At 47.9% G+C, this 25,833-nt stretch overlaps 1 protein-coding gene across 3 annotated transcripts in view; it reads left to right on the plus strand.

Annotated features, from left to right (window-relative positions):
• Positions 1-760: 760 nt before the first annotated feature.
• Positions 761-25,833, plus strand: part of LOC116434873 (beta-1,4-N-acetylgalactosaminyltransferase bre-4) — a 54,927-nt gene continuing 29,854 nt past the window's right edge. The window contains exon 1 of one of the 3 annotated variants that reach the window (XM_031993707.2): positions 761-1,312. The gene's annotated coding sequence lies outside the window, so the exon portion shown is untranslated. Of the gene's footprint in view, positions 1,313-16,479; positions 16,762-25,833 lie in introns of those variants that run through there. The other 2 variants (XM_031993706.2, XM_031993704.2) reach the window with 2 other exon arrangements.

Below are 25,833 nucleotides of genomic sequence, written 5' to 3' on the forward strand. Positions count from 1 at the left end.
TACCAGTTTCAGCGTTTCGCCACGGATGGCGCCACAGTCGATCCTCCTGTATGACCTTATCGGTAACAACTGTCTACCAGTTTCAGCGTTTCGCCACGGATGGCGCCACAGTCGTTCCTCCTGCATTTCCTCATCGGTAACAATTGGCTACCAGTTTCAGCATTTTGCCACGGGTGGCGCCACAGTCGTCCCGAGTATATTTCCTCATCGGTAACAATTGGCTACTAGTTTCAGCATTCTGCCACTGATGGCGCCACAGTCGATCCTCCTGTATGACCTTATCGGTAACAACTGTCTACCAGTTTGAGCGTTTCGCCACTGATGGCGCCACAGTCGATCCTCCTGCATTTCCACATCGGTAACAACTGTCTACCAGTTTGAGCGTTTCGCCACGGATGGCGCCACCAGTAAAAACATCAGATTTACCCAAGCAGATAATTCTTGCCGCTCCAAGCATTGCACGCCATACCCAAAGCGGCACGAATCATTCGTCCCGCAGAAAATTCTCCACACAATACTGTAATAAAACAAGATATATTCTCAAACTAATAACCTCCTCTCATACAAGACCTCCCTATCAATCTCCAACGCAACATCCTCCTCAACCACGTTGACATCCGCCCAGGTACCATCCGAACCAGTCGGATGTCGCTCGGATCCCCTTTTCGGCGCGTTGCAGAGAACATGGCTCGCCTAAGACGCCAAGTTACGAGCGCCGCCGTGCGTGGTCGCTGTCAGCCGTGTGTCAATCGAAGGGACATTTTCCGAAGGATGTTCGCAGTAAAGATCCTCAGGATCGGAGCTCCTCGACGCGGTCGTCTCCGGTCGTCCCCCGGAAGCTCTGCTCGGCAGCACGCCGCGCCTTCGTTCACGGAGGACGAGCGTCCGTCGTCCGGCGTCGCGTCGTTCCGCGAGTTATCTCGCCAGGACGGTGTCTCTGTTTTACCGTGCGATCGTGTTTCCGAGTACTCGCAGAGAGAGCGTGCTCCTGCAAACGGTGGTGCGTGTAGCCAGTCTTTCGGTAGTCTCGGATCTTCTGGAGGAGATATCGACACGAAAACATGGTTGTCTCCGGTTGTTTACCTCGCCGCGGGCTCCAGGGAAGCTAGAGGCTGCTCGCCGAGCGGGCTGTGCGCGGAACGGCGTCGAGAAACTCGCGAAGCGTGTCCGGGGGATCGAGGCGGATTCGGGACTGGAGGCTGACGCTCGGCCGACACCGCGTTGGAAGCTGGGCCTGGTCGTCTTCGTCGGGCTGCGAAACGATAGCCGGAGGATCTCGCCGAAGATGAGGCTCGCGGCTTCGCGCGACACGGTGCGTACATCTTCCTCCTGTCGCGACGTTACCTCGGGATAGCTCGGCGTGCTGGTTCGATCGGCGCCGGGTCTGTCGCTCGCGTTTTCGCCGCTGACGTGCTCACGTGACAGATGACAAGAGGCTGTTACGGTCTCGCTGGAACGCCAACGTTCCAATGACGTTTCCCCGTTCGGCGACAACCACCGTGTCCCGCCTTTTCCCTTCCCACCGTCCGCTCGCGTTTATCGCGTTCGCACGTCGTAGGCCGCTCGATCCAGACTAACCTGTTAGCCGACCAATTCTCCTCGACGTTGCTTCGATATTGTCGCTTTTCCTCTTAAGCTTTCATCGATTGTCCTTCGGATGTTACCGAGTCGTTCGTCGCGGGGACGGATTGAACGCGTTCGAGAAGTATCGGCGAGTCCACGCAGACGACTTCTTTCGCAGGAATTCGAATTCGGGAATTCGCTCGCGCGTTAACCCTTCGTGCACCGTGCACTTCCGCTGAGTTTCAACCCTTGCGGACGAACGTCGATGTTTAGGGAGGTCGGATTTTCATATTTATACCAATGATCTAATTACTTAACAGCAAGAGATTAGTACGTAGTTTCCTTGTTTTTATTATGCGATCGATATGGAATTCATCTTCGGTTGTTAAAGGTTTTGTAGATTTGGAAGAATCTTCGTCCGCGAAGGGTTAATATTCCACTGACAGTTTCGAACTGCCAGGAAATCGAGTATTCCAGTGGACATTTCGTTGGGAGATAATGCACTGATAATAGCGGACGCTTTGATCCGCGGGTAATGAGCAACATTGTTGTTGACACTCGAGAGGTGACTCTCGGTCGCCATCTTCTTTGATAAAGCAAACCCAAGGAGTTTAATATCGAGTATTTTAAATGAAACTTTGTATTGCTATGTGAAATGTTTAAACAAAGTAGTCGCAAAAGTGTTGAATATTTATAATAAAATTATCAAACGAGAAAATTAAAGTAAAATGTCGAATAAAGTATTAACCCTTTGCACTCGAATACAGCAGAACTATGAAGTTGAATATTTACTGTTTTAAATTAAACTTTGTGTGTTGCTTAATTTATCACTGAATCATTATTAAATTAGTTTCAAACAATGTCGTCTTTATCTCGTCGGACAGTGTTCAAATATTTCTACTGAAAAACTTCCGAGTGCAAAGGGTTAACACGTGGAACACAGAAATAAAACAACTCTGTTCTATTATTTATGCAGCGTGTCTCTTTATGCAGTATTTAGCGAGATAATAATGAATGTCTATAATAAAAAATATCGTCGAGTGCGAAGGGTTGAACGAGAACATCCCCTACAAAGGCAGCCGCGAGGCGGATACTACCGATCCCGGCGACACGTGTCGTTTGAAAACGTTTCGCGTCCCTCTAAGATAACGAAGAGCAACGGACACGCGACCCAGTTGCGCGCCGGTGCGTTTTTAACCCCCTGCCCTGTGATTCCTTTTTCAATTCTGTTCGATACGATTACTTTGTCGTTAGTAATTTATTGGGAAAAGAGAATACTAGGCATATTCTACGTGTACGATTGCTCTGAAGTATAATTCATTACAGAATATTTACTTTGAATTCGAATAAATCGAGTGATATTTGTGTTCGTTGACACTGACTGAGAATTTCCAGCAGTTTGAATAGTAATACTTATTGTTTAATAACAAAGGCAAATGAAAAAAAATTAATAATGATTTAGCATTACAACTTTAAATTTATTAAATCGAGTAATATTTGTTTGTTAACACGTTGACTGTCACGAGAACTTCCAGCGGTTTGAATAGTAATACTTATTCTTTAGTAACAAAGGCAAATGAAAATAATTATTAATAATTTAGCATTACAGTAGCCATATTACGCTATAATGTAGCTAGTTATGTTATTAAATATTTTTATTGAAGTCCTTTATTGCAATTGTTCTTCACGAATTTGGAAGCTCCGGTCTGCGACTTATTTTTATGGTATCTCTAGTGATAATGAAAAATGCTATAACATTCCTTCAATCTTTTATTTTCCTTCTCAGCGCAAAATTCGGATGTGTGGGAAATTTAATAATTTTAAGGTAGTTTCTTTGAGATTCATTAAAATATTTAATACTACAACTGGTGAGATATTGGAGCCTAAAGAGTTCAAAGGGTTAGCAAGCAAAATTAGTGTACACATCGGTGTAAAGCAGGTAAAAACAAGATTCATCGCAGACTTTGCCAAATTTCTGAATTCATTTCCAGCGCAAGGGGTTAACCCGGTGCGGTGAAAATTTCCATTTTCCCCGTGTTCGATTGGAACGGTCGTCGGACACGTTCCGAGAGGCGTGCACGGCTGATCCGTGCGCCGCGCGGCTGTTACACAAGCGAAACTAGGCAATCGAGGGGAAAAGGGAAGCAGAGGAAAGCAGCTGACTGCGTGAAACCACGTAAGAACGCGGCCGACCTTGCGCAACGCGAGCCGTCCCCGAAAGCGTGGAAAAAACGCTCCTGTCTCCTTGTTGCTCGCCTCCGCGTTCCCGTTCCGCGCGGATTGCGGCTCGCGATTGCGGGGAATTCCGCCGGCGAGTCGATAAGCCGTGTTCCACCGACGAAAGCTCGATTATTCGGCTCGTTTCCGTCGGCATTCGCCGGGAACAGCGCTGCTCGCGAGAACGCTTCGAAACGCGCGATCCGAAAGGCAAATTCGAGGGAGCCGGCTGTGCTCGATGCTGCCACGATTCCGACAATCAGCCCGAATTCCTGGCTGCCGAACGCGCTTCCGCTTCCCTCGCGTTTCAACCCCTTGCACTTTCAGCAGCGTTTCGCTCGGGACCAAAATACTCGGTCGAACGTAAATATTGCCAGTCCGAGTCGAGGTGATAATACGAGTGAGCTTTGATTATGGTTAAATGATGTGGCGAGAGGTTGATACTGACCTTACGGTCGAATGACGATATAGAATTCTGTGTTTCTAACCCCTCTTGTACTTTGAGGAGTTTGACTCGCGACATTTCTAGACTAATTTAACAATCGATGTTGCTCGTTACCCACGGATCAAAGCGGACAATTGTTTTGCTATTATTAGTGTATTATCTTCAAATGGAATTTGCACTCGGAGTAGAACGCTCAATCGTTGCAGTTCTTCGAAATCTTGTAATGGGGATTTATAGGGTTAACGACAATCAATGTTTCATTCCCAGTGGTCAAAGCAAACTACTTGCTGCTATCGATCTATTATCTTCAAATGAAACTTCCACTCGAAAGAACGCTCGATCCTTGCACTTCCTCCAAATTATCAATAGTAAAACATTACACGAGCTTAGTATCGAAAGTGCATAGTACGCCAAGGGGTTAAAGGTCTCGCTGTTAACCTCCAGATCGGTATCCCAAAGATCGGCCGCGTCGCTCGATATCGGGAAACGAATTTTCAACGCGAACGATCGAATTCGCAAGCTTGAGGTTCGTTCCGCTTACCGATCGCAGTCCCGATATTCCTCAGCCACGAGAGATCGGTCCCGAAGCGAGGAAGAGCACGCGAGCGAGTCGCAGTCGCAAACAAGAAAGAGAGCGGGCAGGCCACCGATGAGTTATGAAGCCCGTGGCTCGTTTATTATCGCAACGGCGGGGTTAATCACGGTCCGTCTAACGATTTCCTTGTTAAACCCAGCGCCGCTGATGACGCCGGGAGTCCTGCTATTCCGCGGGGCCTCCGCCGAGGAGGATAGTTGAATTTCGCGCGGCGGATCGGTCCGTTCGCGGAAAAGGGGACGACGAGAGGAAACGAACCGAACCGTACCGCGGTATCGTGTGCACCTGATCCTCCATTTACGCGGACCTTTTTCGCGCGAGCCTCTTTGTCAGCCGGAAATTGGAACACTTTACGTGGTAGTTCGTACGCGTCTCAATTTACGCTTCAATTTAGTAGCAGCGAATAAAATGTACTTTTCTTTTCTAGAATGCCATTACCATTATTTCTTTCGTTAACCCCTTGCCTTAATTTAATGAATTTAACAGACATAAATGTTAACGCTAGAACTACAGTACCAGTCAAAATGACTGGTTTCGAGTTTTTTGTTTAATTATTGATATCTTCGAAGCATTGAATATTCGAAATGATTTTCAAAATAAATATTTCTACTTGGGTACTATAATGAATGTCTGAAGAAACTGAGAATAATCTATTGTTACAATTTCTGTAGGAATTGCGTGTTAATCGTATTAAATGCTCGGTAGTTCTAGTGTTAATCTTTGTGGATACAAATTGAATAGTACTCTTCTATTACGAATTATTATAGATTAGAGCGAACATTACAAAGTAGGCGTGTCGATCAAAGTTGAGAAATCGTAGGTCAAGGGGTTAAGCTGCGAGAAATTTAATATTGTATCAACTTTTCCCTTCGGTATTTTGTTTGTACAAACAGACTGCTCTGTTAACGCGATTCTGGTTCGCGCGAGACGGTCCCAGGTGCGACGGATTTTCGCGTAAACCGAGGGTCAGGCGTAATCCGAAACGTCGGAGTTGGTTATCTTTGCTTACCTTTGGCCTGGTTCGCCGCGCAGCGCCGGGGGACGCGCCGATATCGTCGAGGAAGCCGTTTAACCGCCTCGATTAACATTTTCCTCGGCCCAATATAGTTTACCGGTTCTGCGGTTCCCGTCGTTGCGCGGACGTTGCGACACCGCCTTTCGGTTTCCAACGAGTTCGGCTCGCTGCGGCTTGCGCAAGCCAGCCCGCCGCGTGATTCCAGAGAAACGATTCTTTTTCTACGATTTCTACGGTTCGCGGAAGGTTTCTCGAGAGCACGCGTCACCGTTTTCTCGCGGACCGCGATCCGTTTCGCGATCTCGCCGCTGAATCACGCGTTGCGACCGATTTCACCGGTTTTGCTGGTGAACACGTTAAACGCCATGTCAGCCACTGGTGACTGACGCTTCTGAATGACTAAGAAACGATCGTAACATACAAGACAACCGATGCGAAATAAAAATGTTTAATAAGACAACTAAGTTGATAACAGTGTAACGCAAACGTTGCTACGCCGAACAATTCATAAGTATTCCTACTTTTCTTTCCTACAAACGACAAACTCCATGGGAAAACGCTCAAGATTCTCGTGCCGCTTAACGTGTTGAGGGGTTAAAGTTCTTTTTGTCGTCTGAGTGTTAACCCTCCCCACATTCCTTACGCGAACAGTCGGATTTCGGAGTTTCACAGGCGTCTGCCGCGAGTCGATTCGATCCCGTGATTTTCGAGGAGCTCTCCCGTCTTGCCCGCGTACCGGCTGAAACGAGCTGAAACGAGCTGAAACGAGCGCGCCGCTGATCGATACGTAATACGTGTTTCGCGTTACGAGCCAACACCCTTCAAAATATTTTCCTACCGTAACAGTTTCCCGGCCGGCGTACGCTCGCTCGATTAATTCTCGTCCGCGGCGCTCGCCGTCGCTATCGATCGTCCCCCGTTATCAATCGGAAGATAGCGATCGAAGACCTACTGAACTTTATCGCGCGGTATCGGGCACGGTATCCGTCGATACACCGATTACGGAAATCGTCGGGCACCGATCGATCGGTTATCGCTTTAATCCCGCGTGCACCGCTCGACTCCGTTAACGTTATTACCTTTAAGCCAGAGACGGTAATAACCCTGACTCTCCATTGTTGGCTAGTCGTAATTACTCAACCCGATACAATCCGACACGATAGGATCGAAGATAATTCGTTGAGAGTCCGCCACGGTAATTCGAGCCTCTCTCCTAATTAACCGACCGCGCTGCTTACGACCTGTCTTTATTCCTCCGCCGATCCCCGGCCCTCCCGACGGAGTATCCGTTCGCCACGGTCAAACGTTCAATCCTTCGGCTACCGTTGCATCGAAAGTTGCTGGAAAAATTCCCTTTCGACGCGCTGTCGGCACTCGCGAGCGTTTCATTCACTCGAAGCGAGCTGAAAACGTTAATAGACGATCGTAAAGTGTTATCGACGGTAATTGCAACGCTCGTTTAGATCCGATCTAACTCAATTCTAACTCAACAATTATGGCTTTCGTTGGTTGCATATTGTACGAATATTATCATTTTATATTGGCAAAAACACCAATTGCATTTTAACACCTCGCGTGTTGACCCTCTGCGGTCCGAAGTGCATTTCTCACTTTGAGATTCGCGTCGATAGTTCATTCAATTGCAGCGTGACATGTGACGCTCTATTTATTTATTCAAGAATATTTGGGAGTCATTGAAATGTTACCTTTAAGTGGTACAATTGTGACACAAATATAGAAAAAATTGTTGAAACGGGTAGAGGTTGCTGCTGAGGGTTAAAATCCACGGGTTAACTCCTTGCCCTATGATCTCTTTCTGAACGGTGATCCATCCGATTACTTTGTTACCAGCAATTTATCGAGAATCGTAGAACATTCGTTTTATTTTACCCGAATGTCTGCTCTAAGGTATAATCATTGATGACAAGTGTAACAAGATGTGGCGCAAGAAGTTAAATAGATTCCGAAGTTTCGTTCGATCGGTCGTTCGGAGCAAGCGAACGCCGGCGGAAACGGCGGAACGGCGTGTGAATTTGATACTCGCCGAGAAAATGAAGGCGTAAATATATACGGGGTGGCGAAGGATTCAGGCTCCTCGCGTTAATGGCCCTGTTACGGGCAGCTGACGCGGCGCGATGTAAATTATGAACGGAGGCAGAGCCGCGCCATCGGCCGATCGTTGGATCTGGAGCTTATTCGCGGCGGGTTCGCGGCGGGTTCGCGTCTGCGGTAAATACCGGGATCTCCCGGCGAAACCATAATCGTTGCTGCCTCCCGGGTTCACAATGCCGGCGCGCGCTCCACCAAAGTGGCGCCATTTTCCGCGCTAAACACGCTCGGGGCGATCCGTTTTCAGCTTACGGTGGTCGGGCTCGATGTCGGGTTGTTTCCCCTGCGGCGGGACGGTTCGCGAGCCAAAGGTACCTACCAATGATTCCTGCTAATTCGAGATTAGCGCGGGAAACTTCTGTTTACCCTTTGCGGAGGAATGACAGTGGAATGCTCGCGCTTGGAAGACCGCGCCGCGAACGGCTGATTTAACCCTTTGCACTCGAGAATATTTTTCTCGAGAAATATTCATTATTTTCTGATAAAATATCAGTGATACTTTTTACAAAAGTTATAAAGAGATAGCTTGCATACATTAAGCGACGGAACTATTTTATTTCGATGTTCCATATGTTGATACACTATGTAAAATTTAATATTGAATCTGAAACAGCGAGGGATCGGTTTCCTGGTTTTCTATGGTTTGAGTAATTCATAGATAATTTAGATTGATGGAGGGTTTCTATATTTCAAAGAATCTGACAGGTAAAAGGATTAGTACAGTGGAAAGAAGTTAATTCCGTGGAGGTATAGAACCAATGGCAATTGAAGAAATCGTTTTTATATGTCATTGAGTTCAGGTAGAAGTGTTTCGAAGTTGAAGTAGATACTGCAGCGTATCTATCGCGCCTTTATCAAAGATTACTGCCGTGACAACCCCTATTTTTTCACTTCCTTATCTAATCATCTCTACAACCGACAAAACGTATCTACAAACTATTCAAATGTTGAAAGCTACTCTTCCCATCTGTCAGCGCTAAAACGAGAAAGATTCGTTCCCTAATTCTCGCGTGATGTCTCGATAAATGAATTTTAATTTTAATTTTAATTTTAACACTAGAACTATCGAGCATTATAATACGATTAATAAGCAATTCCCATAAAAATCGTAACAATATCCAACTTCAAATTATAACTAATGGAAAATAGTGTCTAATTTCAACCAAAAATCATTGAGCGACATTTAATTTTTAAGTTCCCACTGAAAACTTCGCGAGAACTCAATATTGTATGACGAGTGGTTAGACTACTCCAGCAGATTCTATTTTCTTTTCTGCAAAATCCTGTTATAACCTTTTCAACCAGATTCAACAAATATCTATATTACTTAGTTAATTCGAATTCAAAATAAATATTATTCCTCTGTAATCAGCTATTACACTTAAAAGGAAACACAGTAATAACGTATGCTTAGAATTTCTCTCTTTTTCCAATAAATTATTCACGACAAAGTAGCCGTATCGACGAGAGTTGAGAAAGAAATCATAGATCAAGGGGTTAACATCCATCTCCAGAATTTCCCACAGAATTTCCTGTGCACCGTGTACACCGCGCACGGCGCAGAACGTGTTAATCGAGTTCGCCGTGAAAGCCCGATCGCGGAGCAAGCAACGATCGGACAGGTGCGGTCTATCTTCCGATCTAGCGTCCCGATGGCCGCGGGTATCGCGTAATGAATCGCGTGACGCGTCGCGCCGACCTCTCCCGCGGCGGCCCGGACACGTTTCGCTTTCCCGAAGTCGCGACGAGTGACCTTTCCGCGCGATAATGCCCGCCGCTCGCGTCCCTTTCGCGCGGACCGGCGAACAATGAGACGCGGCGCGAGAACGCCGGGCCCGCGGCGCGTATTCCTGCAATTTGTATGCAAAACGGGGGGAAACGGAGCGCGGCTCGCGAGGCCGGCGAGGCGGAGGGAATGGAAAGCGCTCTTCCGGCGTAAACAGTGCTCGTTCGGCACCGGGGATTCCCTCCCCCGGCGCGACGGGAAATGAGTCGCGGTTCGGAAAGGTTCGCGCTGCGCGGAAAGAATAGAGAGATTATTTCAATTCCGCTCTTATCCGACCATCTCGAAGAAGACTGGGGTGTAAATTGGCCGGCCTCCAGGCCGCCTCGTCGGCGAGCGAGAGAGGAAGAGGAAGAAAGAGGAACGGAGACGGAGGGAAGAGCGTGGAAGCCGAGTCGAGTGGGAATGTATTACGGGTACCCATGGGTATCGCGACTGGGAGAGTCCCCTGTGATTTTTCTGCTTGCGGGTAACGCGTCGACTCGTCGGAGTTACACTGTACTATTCTAACGAGTATTCAACATTATATTTTGCCTATAAATCTTTATACTATTCTCTTTAACACGTTGAATGACACGAAGGATTATTATAGTCCACTCAGTTCAACTATGATTTGGAAAGATTTCTATATTTACCCTTTGTGCACGAACGTCATTTCGACGAGATGGAATGTTCAGGTTTGGAAGACCAAGTAGCAAAAGATTTAATTAATCGAACAGCAAGAGATCAAACCTATCAGGAATCTAGTCCAAACCAATCAGGAAACCTAGTTCCCCTTTTTTCCAATAATTAAGCAATTAATATACAATTCATCTATTTCTCTTGAAGGTTCTGTACATTTCGAAGAATCTTCGTCCGCAAATGGTTAATAAAAATTCAATCAAGCGATTTAATATTATATTCTTTCGATTTGGGAATTTTCTGAAATCGTGGGGCAACGTTAATACGAACCCACTGGATAATTTCTCACTAGAAATATGCAACAGTCCTCGACGAGATACAAACGATCTTTCGATCTAGCAAGAAAACGTACGTGAACTGTTTCAATGTTCCACGTATCGATTCCTTATACGAAGCATGTTCTGTATGAGACTTCGGTATGTCGAATCTAGCGGTGACTAAGAGTCACCTCTCGAGCGCAAAGGGTCAAGTCGGTCTGAATGAAAAAGATTGACGGCTAATGTATTCTTATCGGCTCGAACGTAGAGCTCGAACCGTCTCGAACGAGCGTGACCCGGTTCCGCGGCGGCCTCCGCTCGAATTTCGAGCCCGTATTACATGCATCGGCGGGATCTCGCCGACGAGAAGAATGGGAATATCGGCGCCGCTTCCGCGCGGTTTGCCCGCGGTTTCCCCGGGATCTCGAATTTCAGCTGGGAACCCCGAGACGCGAATGGCACGAATTATCGGAGATCCGAGGAGAGCGCCGCGCGAGATTCCGCGTCGGGGTAATACGGTTTGCTCGTTAAACATCCCGAAGTCGAGCGGACGGGGTGCGCGCAGGAGTAACGGGATATTCCGGGAAACCGCTAAACTTCCTTTCAAAATAATCGGGAGAACGAGAACACGGTAGGTTACCCAATTACGTCTCGCGCGTATCTAGCCGGGCGGCCGATCGAGAAATCGCCGAACGAAAATTCCGGCGCACCGCTGACAAGTCGGAACGAACTGTTCCCGATTCCTTTTTCTATGATCATCGAGAACGTACCCGCAGAGGATCTCCCTTTGCTTCTCCTGGGAACAGAGGACGATGCAAGGAGACGGGGATAGTTTGAGAAAGTCGGAGAATCGGTAGAATCGAGGCAGACATGCGAGCATCGAGGTTTGATTTCGAAGCATGCGTTAATTGTATGCAATAAAGGGAATGCGAGTTTCATTAGTCCCTTGCTCTGTGATTTATTTAACTATAATCGATAATACTATTTTATCGTTAATAATTTATTGGCAAGAAAGAGTTTTGAAGCTTCTTAGAATTAAAGGAAACGAATAACGCTTAGATTTCTCGAATTCAGTTGAAAATGTTCATCGCGAGTTTGACACATTGTAGGTCAAGGGGTTAATGTCTACCTTACTTTCTCGAACGTAGTACTAGCTATTCTGTTTCCCGATTTTAAGGAAACGAGCCTTTCATCTTGCTAACTGCGGTAAGTCACTGAAACCAGTCCGATTTGCAGTATCTATTTCAATCACAATCTCGACAATCCACCGAGACCACATTCTAGAAACTAAGATCGAAACTAATGAAATTCACGCGGCGTCGCTTCGAACCGCGTCTCGATCCTCGATGCTCAGACTGTCTGTCTCGCGTCTTATTCTACTGATTCCCAAACTTCGCCAAACTATGCTCCGTGTCCCCTTCAGCTCCTATAGATGAAGATATCTGTTCACAGTACAATCGTTTCTCTAACAAACTGAATAACTCGATTCTCTATTTCATGAATCAAACGACGAACCAATGAAAATCTCAATACATAAACACACTTCTCGCGTCTCTAGAATAAGAGGAAGTTGATTCGACTGCTCGGTGGTCGCAGTGTTCCGCGCGATTCGTTATTTCGCGAATGAAACGACAAACCAACGAAAATCTCGATACATAAACACACTCTCGCGTCTCTAGAATAAGAGGAACTTTGTCAAACTATGCTTCGTGTCCGCTTAAACTCCTATAAATGAAGATATCTGTTCTCAGTACAATCGTTTCTCTAACAAACTGAATAACTCGATTCTCTATTTCATGAATCAAACGACGAACCAATGAAAATCTCGATGCATAAACACACTCTTGCATCTCTAGAAGAGTAAGAGGAAGTCGAGTCGACTGCTCGGTGGTCGCAGTGTTCCGCGCGATTCGTTATTTCGCGAATGAAACGACAAACCAACGAAAATCTCGATACATAAACACACTCTCGCGCCTCTAGAATAAGAGGAAGTCGATTCGACTGTTCGGTAGTCGCAGTGTTACGCGCGAGCGGAGGTAACCGGTGCCAGCGGCTCGATTCGAAGCGGCGGATGCCAGATTCCATTGTCTTTCGGGCGGCCGCGCGAGGGTTGGCGGTCGGCGGAGGAAAGAGGCGGTGGAGAGGCTTCTCGCGCGTCCGACGGCCGTGGCCGAGGCCTCGCCGCTGCTGCTCTCCGCGCGGTTCAGCTCCGACAGCACCCCGGTCATGCATAATACAAGGAGCGCGTGCATGCTCGCGAGGAGGCGCAAACCGGACGCGAATCGCCGCCGCGCGCACGTTGACATTCCCGTGAGAACGCCGCGGCGCGGAGGTTCCTGCGAGCCGGGTAAACGCGAGCGTTTAGCCGCGTTAATTAGGGCAACGCGGGAAACGGGCGAGATCGAACGCGACGATACGCGATCCTGAGAAACGCGAGCTGGCGATCGTCGGCTCGTCGACTGATTTCCCGGGGATTGCCGGGTGTTTAGGATTCCTTCGAGATAACGAGTGCTGAGGTCTGGCGGCTCTTTCAATGAATTCACGCTGGACGTATCGTAGACTTTGTTGCGTCGCTGCTGGGAGAGTACGCGTTTGTGTGGAGATTATTTCGAGAATAGGATTATCTTGTATGAATCGTAGGAACAATGGGAAAATAGAGAATAATATTATAGGAGTTGCAATGGTAGAAATATACGTAAATTAGTAATTAGTAATAGGAATATAGTGATAATTCTATGATTGCATCTTTAATGTTAAAACTACCCGGTTGAAACTTTTTCAGGTTTCTCTGGAGAATTGGTAATCGATGGAATGAATACTGATTAATTGATCGATGGACAAATTGGAATTAGAAATTGATAGATCAATAGAATTAGTATAGTCACTCAAAGCCTACAGTTATAAGACTAATTAATTTACCATTCAGTTTTCGTATTGCTAAACCAACTTCTCGAGTGATCTCTCGTACGAAGAGCTGTTACCTTTTTAATAACCGCAAAGAGAAGTCATCAGCAATGAGTCATTTTAATCCGCCTTGTATTTTTAGCGTTAAGGCGTACGATTTTTACTTTGTCCTCTTTCACAACGATGAATTGTCCCCTTCCCGACGTGTTGACGTAGACGCAGGCCCGAAGAACGCCAAGGATTCGCCCGCGATTCGCGGCGGCGTCGGCCGAGTCTCGTCCCGCTCGGAAAGGAAGCCGGATTCGGGACCGTTCAGCGATTCACGCCATTGACCGAATCGCCTCGCGCGGTTTGCCCGAAAGTATAGATGTAGAACGGGTTAAAAGCTATAAATACCGGCGGTCGCGAGAGCGGGAACGGGATCCGCGCGTACTCGTGCACCGAGTAACCCGCGTGTTCGATATTAATTCGCAGTCGCCGCGTCGCGAAGCCGCCTCGCCACACTTTCTAACGGTTCGACGGATGCTACCGCGGCGAGACATCTGCTCGCGATCCGCCGAGGACCTAGGGCAACTGCTGGAAAGTCTGTCCGAGTTACAGTTCCACGGAGAGTGAGATGTAACGATGGAGAATCAAGTTTGCGACAGTACGAAGTTTATTTTCTATCGTTACATCGAGCTTCGTCGCGTTCGGCGCGCTTTCCAGTTCCCTTGCCTCTCTTTTCAGCTTTGCGACGTCTTTCCTACGACTATACGCTTCTCAACGAAACTTAATACAATCGCGTTAAGTCTTTTTATATACAAATTTATTATATAAACACTACCAGAATACTGACTAGAAAAGGAAATTGATGTTTTGCGAATGACAGTTGTAGAATATATTCAGAAGCTATGAAAAGATCCTTCTGACCTAGGCAAGTAGATCCTATAACTACAAGGAATATTAAAGACAATCGCACTAAGTTTTTTTATATATAAATTTATTATATAAACACTACCAGAATACTGACTAGAAAAGGAAATTGATGTTTTTCGAATGACAGTTGTAGAATATATTCAGAAGCTATGAAAAGATCTTTCTGACCTAGACAAGTAGATCGTATAACTACAAGGAGTATTAATTATCCCATGAGAATCGATGAGAATGAGAAAGTATCAAGAAATATTGCCGCCCGAGCGACTCATGAATCATATAAGAGGATAAAAATGTTTACGGCCGGTCTTGCACGATTGTTTAAAAATTCCGCCAAGCAACGAACCACGACACCCCGCCGGCAGGCTATTTAAATCAGATTCCATCGGCACTCGCGGGGGGTATTTAAACGCGACACGAACGGGTTGGCTTTGGGGCGGACTCGCGCTCCCGTTTTGTCCCCTTTCTCATTTAAATATCGCGCAGGAAATAACGCAATGAAATTCACTAGACCGAAGATATCGGGCGTCTCGGTATCGTGAGTTTGCCTGGACTTCGATTTAGCTCCTGCCGGCGGAAATCTCGGCGTGTCCAGCCGCCGCGATTCCTTCTCGCGTACCCTCCGCTGGAAAACGCGCGGGAAGACACTCGCGGAAACAATCCCGGCGAGCTCGTCGCCGAGATTTTAAGGTTATCTCGGCCGGAGCGACGATTCGCGAACCGTCCGCCGCGAGGTCGGTCTCGAAGCAATTGAGATTACGCGTTCAATTCAAATATAATCTTTGCTCGTTAATGTCGCGTTAAATTCCTTTATCCGTAACCTCCTCATCTGGACCGTTTAATTAAGGAGAAAAAACTGATCGACACGCGAATCGCCGGCGAGCACGGTTTTATGTGAAAAATCAACGACGGAGAGAGAGAGAGAGAGAGAGAGAAAAAGAGACGCACAGTCGAAAAGCATAAGTGATACAGACGAATGTTTCAGGCGAAAGTTGTCAAGCATAATTATATTTTACATTATGTGGATATTATAAAGTTTCCTCGGGTGACAGTGGATATTTCGCGGCTCGACTCCAGCGTTATACAAATAGAGAAACGGAACTCGCACAAATTGTTACTTCTTAATAATGAAGTTATACTCGCGAAATCCACTTAAAATATATCCTAACGAAAAACTAAAGGGAAACGAAGAATTACGTGTTCGTCTCAAAAAATAATCGTTGAAAAAGTTACGTTAAGAGTTTTACGATGACGTGTATACTCGTCAAACACGGTTAACTGGTTAAATGAAAATCATTTCGTACAGCAGAGACTAGTTAGCAGCATTGGTAACTTCAATGTTTCTTATACGAATAGTCGAATTTCCGGTTTCATCCACAAGCTGCCACAGTATATAGTAAAAACAGCAGTTTCCTGGACAAAACTCAGTAACTTCGAAAGTATGAGTCATACGAGCAAATGCTTCAAACTTAACAAGGTACACAGCTGAACACATTAGTTACATTTTGTTTACACCACGAGGATATTATGTAGTATTTACAATGACAATGGCTAATCGCAACGTAATAAACAGAAACCGAGTGTACCTTGATGAAACCGTTATCGTTCAAACAAAAGTCAACTCATCGTGGTCCTTCGATGTTAGTTACACGAATTCGGAGGCTACTTTTTTATTGTGTACAAATTATTGTAAAGATTCATTTACGATTGACACAGATGAAACGATTATGTATACACAGCTGTACAATTCAATGACATTTTGACTCGATTCCAATTAACTGTGCACATTTACAACGACAATGGCTATTCCGCGTTTCGATTCCAACGTAATAAACAAACAGAATGCACCTCGATGAAATCGTTATCGTTCAAATAAAAGTCATCTCGTCATGGACCTTCGATGTTAGACGAATTCGGAGGTTTCGTCCGTACGTCCGCGCGCGTCGCGGCGAGCCGAGCGGCCGTCGTTCGCTCGGCAACGCTTTCGCTCGAGGTCGACGGTTGGCGTCGACTCGCGGCCGATCGGCTCGGCAGCCAGTCTTCGCCGAGACGCCGCGCGCTTCGCGTCCGTGGCTGATCCGCCGTTTCTCCTTGCAGCGACGAGGGCTCGCGTTTCGCCCGTTATCCGGCGCGCGATCGAACGAACGAACGAACCGAACCGAATCGGGCCTGCGGACGGAGGGCAACGCGCCGACAACTGCGGTGAGTGTCGAGTGAACGGTCGCCTAGCTGTCGGGAAAGGGCCAGACGCGCAGCCCGAGAACCGGTTGCGTTGAGAAGGTCAGTTACTGGATCGGTGTCAGGAAACGGCCGCGCCGCGCCGTTCAGCTTCGCTCCGAAGGGCTCTGAGAGATCACACGTTGTCTGGTTGGCCAGCGCAGCGCAGGGAATCGCTCTCCAGTTCGCAGTTGCACAGTTCCCATCGTGCAAATGAATGTTAACCCCTTGCCGTGCAATGACGAACATTTCTAAACTAATTTAACCCTTTGCACTCCGAAGGTGCCTTTCAGTCACCACTTGACTCGATGTAAAACTAAAAAATTTGATATTCAGCATTGAACTATGTGTAATGCATTGACATGTGAAATATTGGGATAAAACAGCTTTGTTTCTCAATTCACTTGCGATTTCTCGTTGAGTTCATTTTAAGAAATGTCATCTGTGTCTAGTTAGAAAATGTTACATTGTGTACCGGTAAGAAATCTCGTTTCTATATAAAGACACTTAGCTATGCAACTACGCTAATTACCACAGCATTGAAAAAATTTAAAACTTCATTCGAATTGATTATCTATTTAAAATATATTACATAACAATATGATATCTGAGTTTTTCTATGTATAGTGATATTGCCTTCCGCACAGTTCAGTTTTCTGAAAATTAGCCGGTACGCAATGTGTTAAGTATTTCTAACGAGATACTTCAGAGTGCAAAGGATTAACAAGGATCAGTGTTGTTCATTACCCACGGATCAAAGCGAACTATTTTGCTGTTATCAATGTATTATCTTCGAATGAAATTTCCACCTGAAGTAGAATCGACAGTTTTGTTGTATTTCGTACAGATTGTCGATGGTGAAACATTACACGAGCTTAGTAACGAAAGTGATTAGTACGGCAAGGGGTTAACGCGTACACGATCCTCTTAATAGAAGCACACTTCACTGCGCGTATACTTAATTATGTCTAAACGGTGGTACTCTAAGTCTCCGCACTCCGGCTCCGCGTTTCCCGTGTGGAATCTAAGTGTACGTCGCTCTATGCGAGAACCAATTCGCGAAACTACTGTGACGCGCTTCGGCTGACTGTTCCTCGCGGACTGACGACGGTCCTCGCTTTATGACCCCATCCGCGTCCTTCCGACCTTCCAGGAAGACCTTTCATTAAACCTGAGCACTTGAACCTAGATTATCGTCGGATTCCGACACACTGTTTACGTCTTCTTATCGACGAATCGGTGGTCGAAGATATTAACCGGGAAGTAACGGAAAATTCAGTGGGGAAAGATGAAAACCGATCGATCGGACGCGTTCTTTAGGTTATTCGTTGAGTGATCTTACAGTTCGCGGTTGAATTTCGGCGTCGAGCCGCGTCGAGCCGCGTCGAGGGCCAAGGCTGTCGGTTCCACGCGGCTCCGATCGAGGAAGGGAAAGCGAGCGCGGTCGAGGGTCCCGTAGGAAGTATTCGGCACGTGGGCGGACACGGAAGGACTACCGACGAAGCGGCCCGTCGACGCGCGCGGGTCAGGCCGCGGGGAAAGTGGGAACGGCGAGCGTTGCGTAACGCCGAGCGAGGGGACGCCGATTCAAGGGGAACCGGCATTAGTTATGCGCCTACCGGTTCCTTTTTTCTTCTCGGACAGCTGCCTGGAATAAACCAGAGATACTAGCCCGCGTCGACTCGGTTTCCCAGGGTTTCCGGCGCTTCTCCAGCTCCGAGCGCGAATCATCCGAAGGGTTCGAAAGGGACCGATCTCGTCCCCGCGATTTTCCGGTTTTGCGAGGGGCTGCACGTGGAAGTCCGCTTTCGAATGAAACGGTTTTTCCGGAGAAACGAGTGTTAACCCTTTGCACTCGGGAGGTGACTCTCGGTCACCACTTGGTTCGATACAATAAAATTATAAAGTTTGACGTTTAACACTGAACTTTGTATAACGCGTTACTATGTGAAATATCAAAGTAAAATAGTTTTGTTCTTCAATTTATCGATTGAATTATTTACATTAGTCGCAACGAGCGTCGTCTATATTTTGTCAGAGTGTTGAATATTTCTAGTAAAAAACTTTCGAGTTCAAAGGGTTAAGTTTGCATGTTACTGTGATACGATACACGATATTGCGATAATGAAGTTCAAGTTAGAGGGTATTTCAAAGGGAAAGAGGAAAGTCGAGGAAAAAGGACTCCAAGCATGAAGATTCGGAAGTTTCCTCCAGTGTCATAACCATGCCACTGCTGACCTTTCGTTATAGGCTTCTTCTAATCATCTTACAGTAACGTACGAACTTCAAGCTCATCTTTTTCGAAGAGAGGACCATTGTCGAAGTAGCCATGAAGGTTCGCCATTTCTATGGAGACTTTTTAGGTCTCTCCATTGGCCCTCTCTTTATTAGATTGGTTAACCCCTTCCAGTACATTCACGAATCTGACTCGTGACAAAGATTTTGGCCCAAACACGAGTCAGACTCGTTTCCAGTTACCGGATTACAAAGTACGCGAGAAACCTACACGAGGTGAAACACCTCTCCTACTTCAAGCACAATATTAGGCCCGTTTCCCCAAAAAATATCGATTCGACGCCTCGAAAGAAAAACCCAACTACGTGTAAAGTTTGTCGTAAACACAAAATATAAAGGAAAACGAAGTGAGCACGGAGTGTAAATGCTCTGGAAGGGGTTAACAGAGCGAAGCCGGAAAGAAAGATGTAAACAGAGGAATCGAACATTGTTAAAGACTTAGACGCTACTTTGGTCGAGTCGCACCCGAAATTTCGTGCATCGAGTGACAACGTATCCCCGCGCTGCGCGCGGCCGTTGGCGCACGGTCATTTCCCAGAAGAGATTCGCGAGCCGGCTGAGCATAATTGGTAGATAAGTTTATCTACGAACGGATGGTGCAAAGCCGGCTGGCTAGAATCGCTCGGCGGCCGTAACCGCTGCCATTCACTCGTCTCGTGAACTCGGGTGACGACGGGTCGCGGTGTCGTAAATCGTAACGCCCCCAAGAAACGTCGCGGCCGGTCGGTCGCGTTCGCCACCTAACGATAGCTCACACCGCTCGCTCGCCCGGCGTCCCGCGAGGCTATCGGCAACAATTGTTTCGTAATTACGCTTCTATCCGTCCACCTGAGCAAATTTGAACGGTTCTCCTAATTCGCTTGCGACAGCTGCCCGCCGGTGCGCACCGTTGGGCAATTAAGTCGTTGATCGTCGCCGCGGGTTTACACGTGTCAGCGGAGGCCGGAGGGTTCAGGATGGATTTTCTCGAGCAAACATACTTGCGTGATTGTTATTCGGTTCATTAACCCGTCGAACGCCGCTTGATTTGAGTAAAATACAGAAAACGGGAAGAACGCGACGTTGAATCGTTTGAGTCGCTTTACCGTTGCGCGTTCGTATAGCCGAATGTCACTAAGTAACATTATTTGTAATATAGTTTTCAAGTAATTATTGTCTCGTCGAGTGAACTGTAGTAACTCGATTTGGCTGGGAATCACCTTTGCACTCGAACTTTTTCACTAGAAATATTCAATAGTTTTCGACGAGATACAGACGACATTGAAACTAATCTAACGATAATTCACGGATAAATTCAGCTGCAAAACTATTTTATTTAAATATTTCAGCAATACGAAGTTTCATTTCAAATACCAAATATTCAACTTCATAGTTTTGCTGTATCAAGTCAAGTGACTGTGAGTCACCTCTCGAGTGCAAAGGATTAAAGACAACGAGCGTATTGGTCTGAACGCGACTGGTCACTTTCGATCACTCGAACGCTTCCCTGTTAACCCTTTGCACTCCAGAAGTTTTTCACAGGAAATATTCAATATCTCGTACTGAGAGACAGACGACATTTTCTCAGATTGAATTAAGAAATCTCACGTGCATCGAGGAGCAGAAATATTTTCTTTCAATATTTCCTACATCGATGCGTTATACGAAAAGTTGAATATCAAATATCAAAGTGTACAGTTTCGCTGTGTCGAATCATTTGGTGACTCAGAGGCGCCTCCGGAGTGCAAAGGGTTGAACACCCTTGCATCCTCCGCGTCGAACTCAAAAGAGTTCACACGTGCGTTCCACTTTCCGAACGTATCGCGCCGGCCCTCGACAGAAGAGTACGCCGCGCTATCTATCAAGAGCCGGCTCTTACACACGCGCGGGACCGGCCGAGGAATCGGCGATTAGAACGCGCCGCGAGGCGGATTCGTTGGATCCGGCGGATCGATCCGCGCCGAGTCGCCGGGAATCCAATCCCATTTAACGGTTTGCGTAATTGCCTCGGCCCGCGTTACCTAAGACCTATATCGCGCCACGTGACCGATCTGCAGCCGCTTCTGCTCGGCCTTCCCGGTTAATTTACAATACCGTGCCATCCGCTGGTAAACGCCGGGACGTTTCCCCGATCGGTCGCGCGCTCGCCGGCGAATCCGTCGCTGCGGGATTCGTTTTTTCATTTAGCTCCGTTACCTCCTCGCTCGTTGGAACGACGCGGTCCTCCGCGACGAACAGCAGACTCCCGCTCGCGCATTTTCCGGCGCTCTCGTTTTTTTCTTGTAATTACGCCTTTCGCCGCGGGAAACGGTGCTACGCTCCCTTCCGACGGTCCGATCTCGTATTTTCTTGGGAAGCCCGCGGCGTAACATTGAATTTCGAGGCTACGCTTGTATAAGATTCTGCATTTAAAAGCAAATTCTGAATCGATTGGCCAAGTTTCATTTTCTTATTGTGAAACACCCTTGAAGTTTCAGAGGGGTAGTTTCTCGTGTTACCGAGGAACTAATGTCAGAATCTACGAGGAATCTTAGTCTCGGAAACCATGGAGGCATGGTTGTTTCGCGATTATTCATACGAGGATGACGGAGATACGAGTACAGCCGAGATTGTTACGATTCTGGAGCAGTCGGTTCGATTGCGACGATTCCACGGGTCCCTTCCGCGGCTCGTTTTTGCTCTCCCGCGAACGATGAAGACCAGACGACTGTTTACCTACTTGGAATTCCTTTCCTCGCATCGATCGAACGAGTCGCCGCGCTCGCAGCGAATGGAACGGAATCGAATGGAATGGAAGGAGAGGCGTATCGACGGAAGCTTTACGGACTCAGCGTTAATCCAGCGTGCTCCGAAGCCTTTGCTCGGCCCGTCGTTAGTCTCCTCGCGGTCTGTTTCTTTCGTTGCCGCCGCTCGCCGCGCCCGTCCGTCCGCCGTCGAACGATCGCGTCGGATTAATTCCGGCGCTGCGCGACGCCGCTCGATTAATTCGTAATTTACGTTTCAGCCCGAACGCCGCGCCAGAAATACCCATTGTTCGGCGGCCGGAGTGGACGTGCATTGTTTATACTGCAATTGATACCTGCCGCCCGATCGATCCGCGGAACACGCTCGCGTGTATCCGATGCCGCTTAAAGGCGATACGGCCGAGGAGACCGATAGACGAAAGCTCCGTCGTCGACGGCGGACGCGAGTGTTCGGCTGCACAGGAGGCCGACGACGAGGCGCCGTTAATTCCACGGGCGGTCGTCCGTCATCGATTATTCAAACATCTGTTCCCCCGGAATTAATTTCCGCGTGCGTCGAAAAATCGAAGCACGCTTGAGTAGTCGCCGACGGTCGATTTGATGGAAAAACGCGTGATGAAATCCTGTATCAGGCTCGTTTAGTGGAGTTAGTGTTTGGTTATCGCTGGAAATGGCCTACTGTTTTCGCAGGATACAAATGGCACGCCTGATTCTACTTGGAGTTGTTCAAGCTGTAACTGCAGCGGGATTGCAATTGATTATTCTTGTTCTCGATATTTCGAGATTGTTCGCATCAAAGCTGTCCAATCAAAATTACGGCTCAGTGTTCACTTAACTATGGATATACTTTCTTCTGTTTCGAATTTCATTCCAATTGCATTTCTTTATTTATATTACGTCGGAATCGAACCGCAGAATACAATTATCACTGACGAACCGTTAGAACATCCCCATGATGTAAAGAACACATAACCATATGTTTAGCTATATACCTTAATTACTGTTCGAAGCAGTCGTTTGTATCACTGATTCTCAGATTCTCCAGTTTCCTGGAGAAAACGGCCGCTCGCGTTGCGTCCGCGCCGCGTTATTCAGCATCAACGGAAGAACGATTTTCGTCGGGACGCAAGCGCGCCTCCGCGAGGCTGCGAGTCGGTCAACCCTTTGCCAAGGACAGGCTCGTATCGAAAGGATCGCCGATATCGCGGCGATACTTGGTCCGCTCCGTCGTGCGGCAAAGAACGGGCAGTCGTGTGCCCGATTGGTTTAAAGGTCGATCGATTTTCAACTTGGACTTGCTCCAAATTCGAGCCACCGTGAAATCGCTTTTACCGCCGCGGGCAGAATGCACCCGAGCTGCCTGCATTACACAGTAGATTTCCCTGGTCCGAGGTTCGGCGGATCTCGCGCGCTGCGAAAATATTGTTTCTACGAAAACGGATCGCCGCGAGGTTCGCGCGACAGCCCGCTGCACCGACAGCAGACCGGCAGGCGGAAGATAACGCGGCTATCTTCGATCGTCGCGCTATCGACGGCTTATCATCGTTTTTTTCTGTCTTCGCGGCGAACGCGCTTCACCTCCGGCATTATCCGGTTCATGTCCGGTATATTACACCGCATATCCTGTACGGGATTTCGTATAGGCGACCGGAGAGTGGCTCGATATTAGCGCATAAAAGCCTCTCCCTCTCTCCTCTTTGCTCCCATTTGCTCCCCTTTGCACGCGCGAGCCGAAAGCCTCCAGAAATTATGATGCGCGCGCGTACTCGTTGAGGAACGAGCCGGGAATCGTAACGGTCGAGCCGCCGGTTCGCCTTTTCAACTTTTCAACTTCTCGCGGCCGGCGTTCGACGGACCGGCCGACTCTCTGGCCGACGTTATCCCGTTACCGGGTTAATCGTCGATCGAGTGTATCTCCGGGATCGCGTTCGGATCCCGCTCGGCGTTTCGTTCGCCGCGATTCGCGTTGTTTACCTTAATCGGCCGCGATTCGGGGAACTTCCGCGGCGATCGGTTATCGCGGAGGCGACTAGCATTCAAGGTTCCCCGTCCGTCGTCCGACAGGTTTATTAAGTCGCGTGCAATTACCATACCCGCCGTTCGAGCGCGCGTTCCGAATCGGCGGCTAGGGAGAATTCCCCGATCGCAGGCGCGATCGCCGGGACCTTCGCGCGTCGCCGATTGTTTCCCTCGGCGATGCTGGAACGACTGAACGGACTGCGTTCGGTGTGTGCGCGCTTGTTCAAAGCGGGCCCACTCTTTTCTATCGTGCGCACCGCGCGTTTCCGGCGATACGTCGCAGCCTTGATTTCTTTCTGCCGGCGACACGCCATCGCTCGACGCGGTCTCGACGCGGTCTCGACGCGTTCATCGCGGGGACGCCAATTCGCGTTTTCCATTGAACCGGCGCTGATCGAAGACGCTAATTCGCGTTTCGCGTATCTCGCGGTCTACGTGTTTCGTGTGTCCTGTAAGGAATGGCGACCACTGTTCGGTGGAACACCGGGAAAACCGATGGACGGCTGTGGACGCGAGCTCACGAGCGTGTTTTCGCGTTACACGCTCGGAGCGTGGGAATTCTGGTTGTATGCTTATCAGAGCACGCCGTCGTCAATGCGTTAATATTAGTTCCGAGTGGAGGTTACGTTGCAGGATCGCGATCGCGTTCCCGTCCGCGTCGTTAACGCAATTGTGTAGGCCGCCGCGCACGCAATTCCCCCGGGATGCCCGCAATTTACGGTAATGCCGCGTTTTCGTGGGGTCCCGGCGCAACTCGAGTACCCGCGGGTCGTGCGCGATTGTCCTCGCGTCCCGTCACGCTTCGGGAGCGCGAGGTAAAAGTGTTTTTCAGGGTCCCGCCGCGGTATGCTTTCCGAAAGGAAAGGGCCGGAGCAGTGCGCCGCCGCGCAGCGCGCCGGATCGCCGATTTAGGAGGGAAACGGTCGTAGATTGTTCTGTGTTTCTCGTGTAATTGAGCTATTGTCTCGAAGACTTTCATAATGGTTTAATTGACACTTCATTGTACGCGTTACTCCTTGTGTTGTCAGTACAAGGAAAGTAGCGCACGCAATGCTAAACTGACAATTATTGATTTACACGCGACGTGTAGTTGCTTGTATTAATTCCATAGGCGCGGAATAAAAACGTGAGAAACTTCCTAGTTCGCGACAACCTTCGTGACGAAGATGAAGGCGCGATTGCGTTGTCACGCGTTGTTTTCATGATTTCTATGCTTGTATGGATATTAAATCAATTATCGCATGTTAGTATCAAAGAACATACGACTCAGAAGTGAAGTCGATTTTTCGAGATTTCGTCAGTTCCAATGGAATAATCTTTCTAGCTACTCGAGGATTTACTCGTCTCCTCTAGATCAATTTCTTTTTATAGTTTCTGAGTACATCGAATAATTTCAGAAACCAAACGATCAATTCCCTCGACCCCATTTCTTAACAACCACAACCGGCTTCCGAACGACTCGTCTGTTTTCCTTCCAGATTGGCCATCCGCGCGACAGCCCGTTTCGGGAGCGACGAACGCGAGTCCGCCCCGCGACGCGGGAAACGCCCTCGCGTTTATTCAAACGAGATGCACGCCCGACCTGGCCCACCGTGGCACGCTTCTGTACGCAACGTAATCCAATCTATGCCAGCGTTACTCCCCGAGGAAACTTCGCAACCTCTCCCGACTAATTGCGAACCGACCCCTCGACTCGCGTTCCGGACCTATCCGCGACCCGAGTTCCTTCTTCTCGCTTTTTCGAAAGGCTCCTCTTATTCCGCTTCGACGCGGATGATAACTTCACGCGAGATACGAGATCAACGCTAAAACTACCAGAGGAGTCAAACGACCCATGCCTGATGTCTTTTCGCAATTATTAGAAAGGTAACAAACGTTTCCCCGAGAAATTGTTAAAGAAATTCATTTAGCACTACGCAAATTGTATTGTAAATCGATTAAAGTCTGAACAGATGCACTCTTGGAGTTTCTATAGCGAAATTTTCAAAAGTCAATTGGAGTGCTCGGTACTTTTAGTGTTAACGCGTGCGCCCGAGTAGATAATGACGAAAGTCGCGCGTTGTTCCGTCGACGACGCTGCCCCGGGGCTCCACCTTCG

The sequence above is a fragment of the Nomia melanderi genome, chromosome 11 (assembly GCF_051020985.1).
Source record: "Nomia melanderi isolate GNS246 chromosome 11, iyNomMela1, whole genome shotgun sequence".
NCBI classification, from domain to species: Eukaryota; Metazoa; Arthropoda; class Insecta; order Hymenoptera; family Halictidae; genus Nomia; species Nomia melanderi.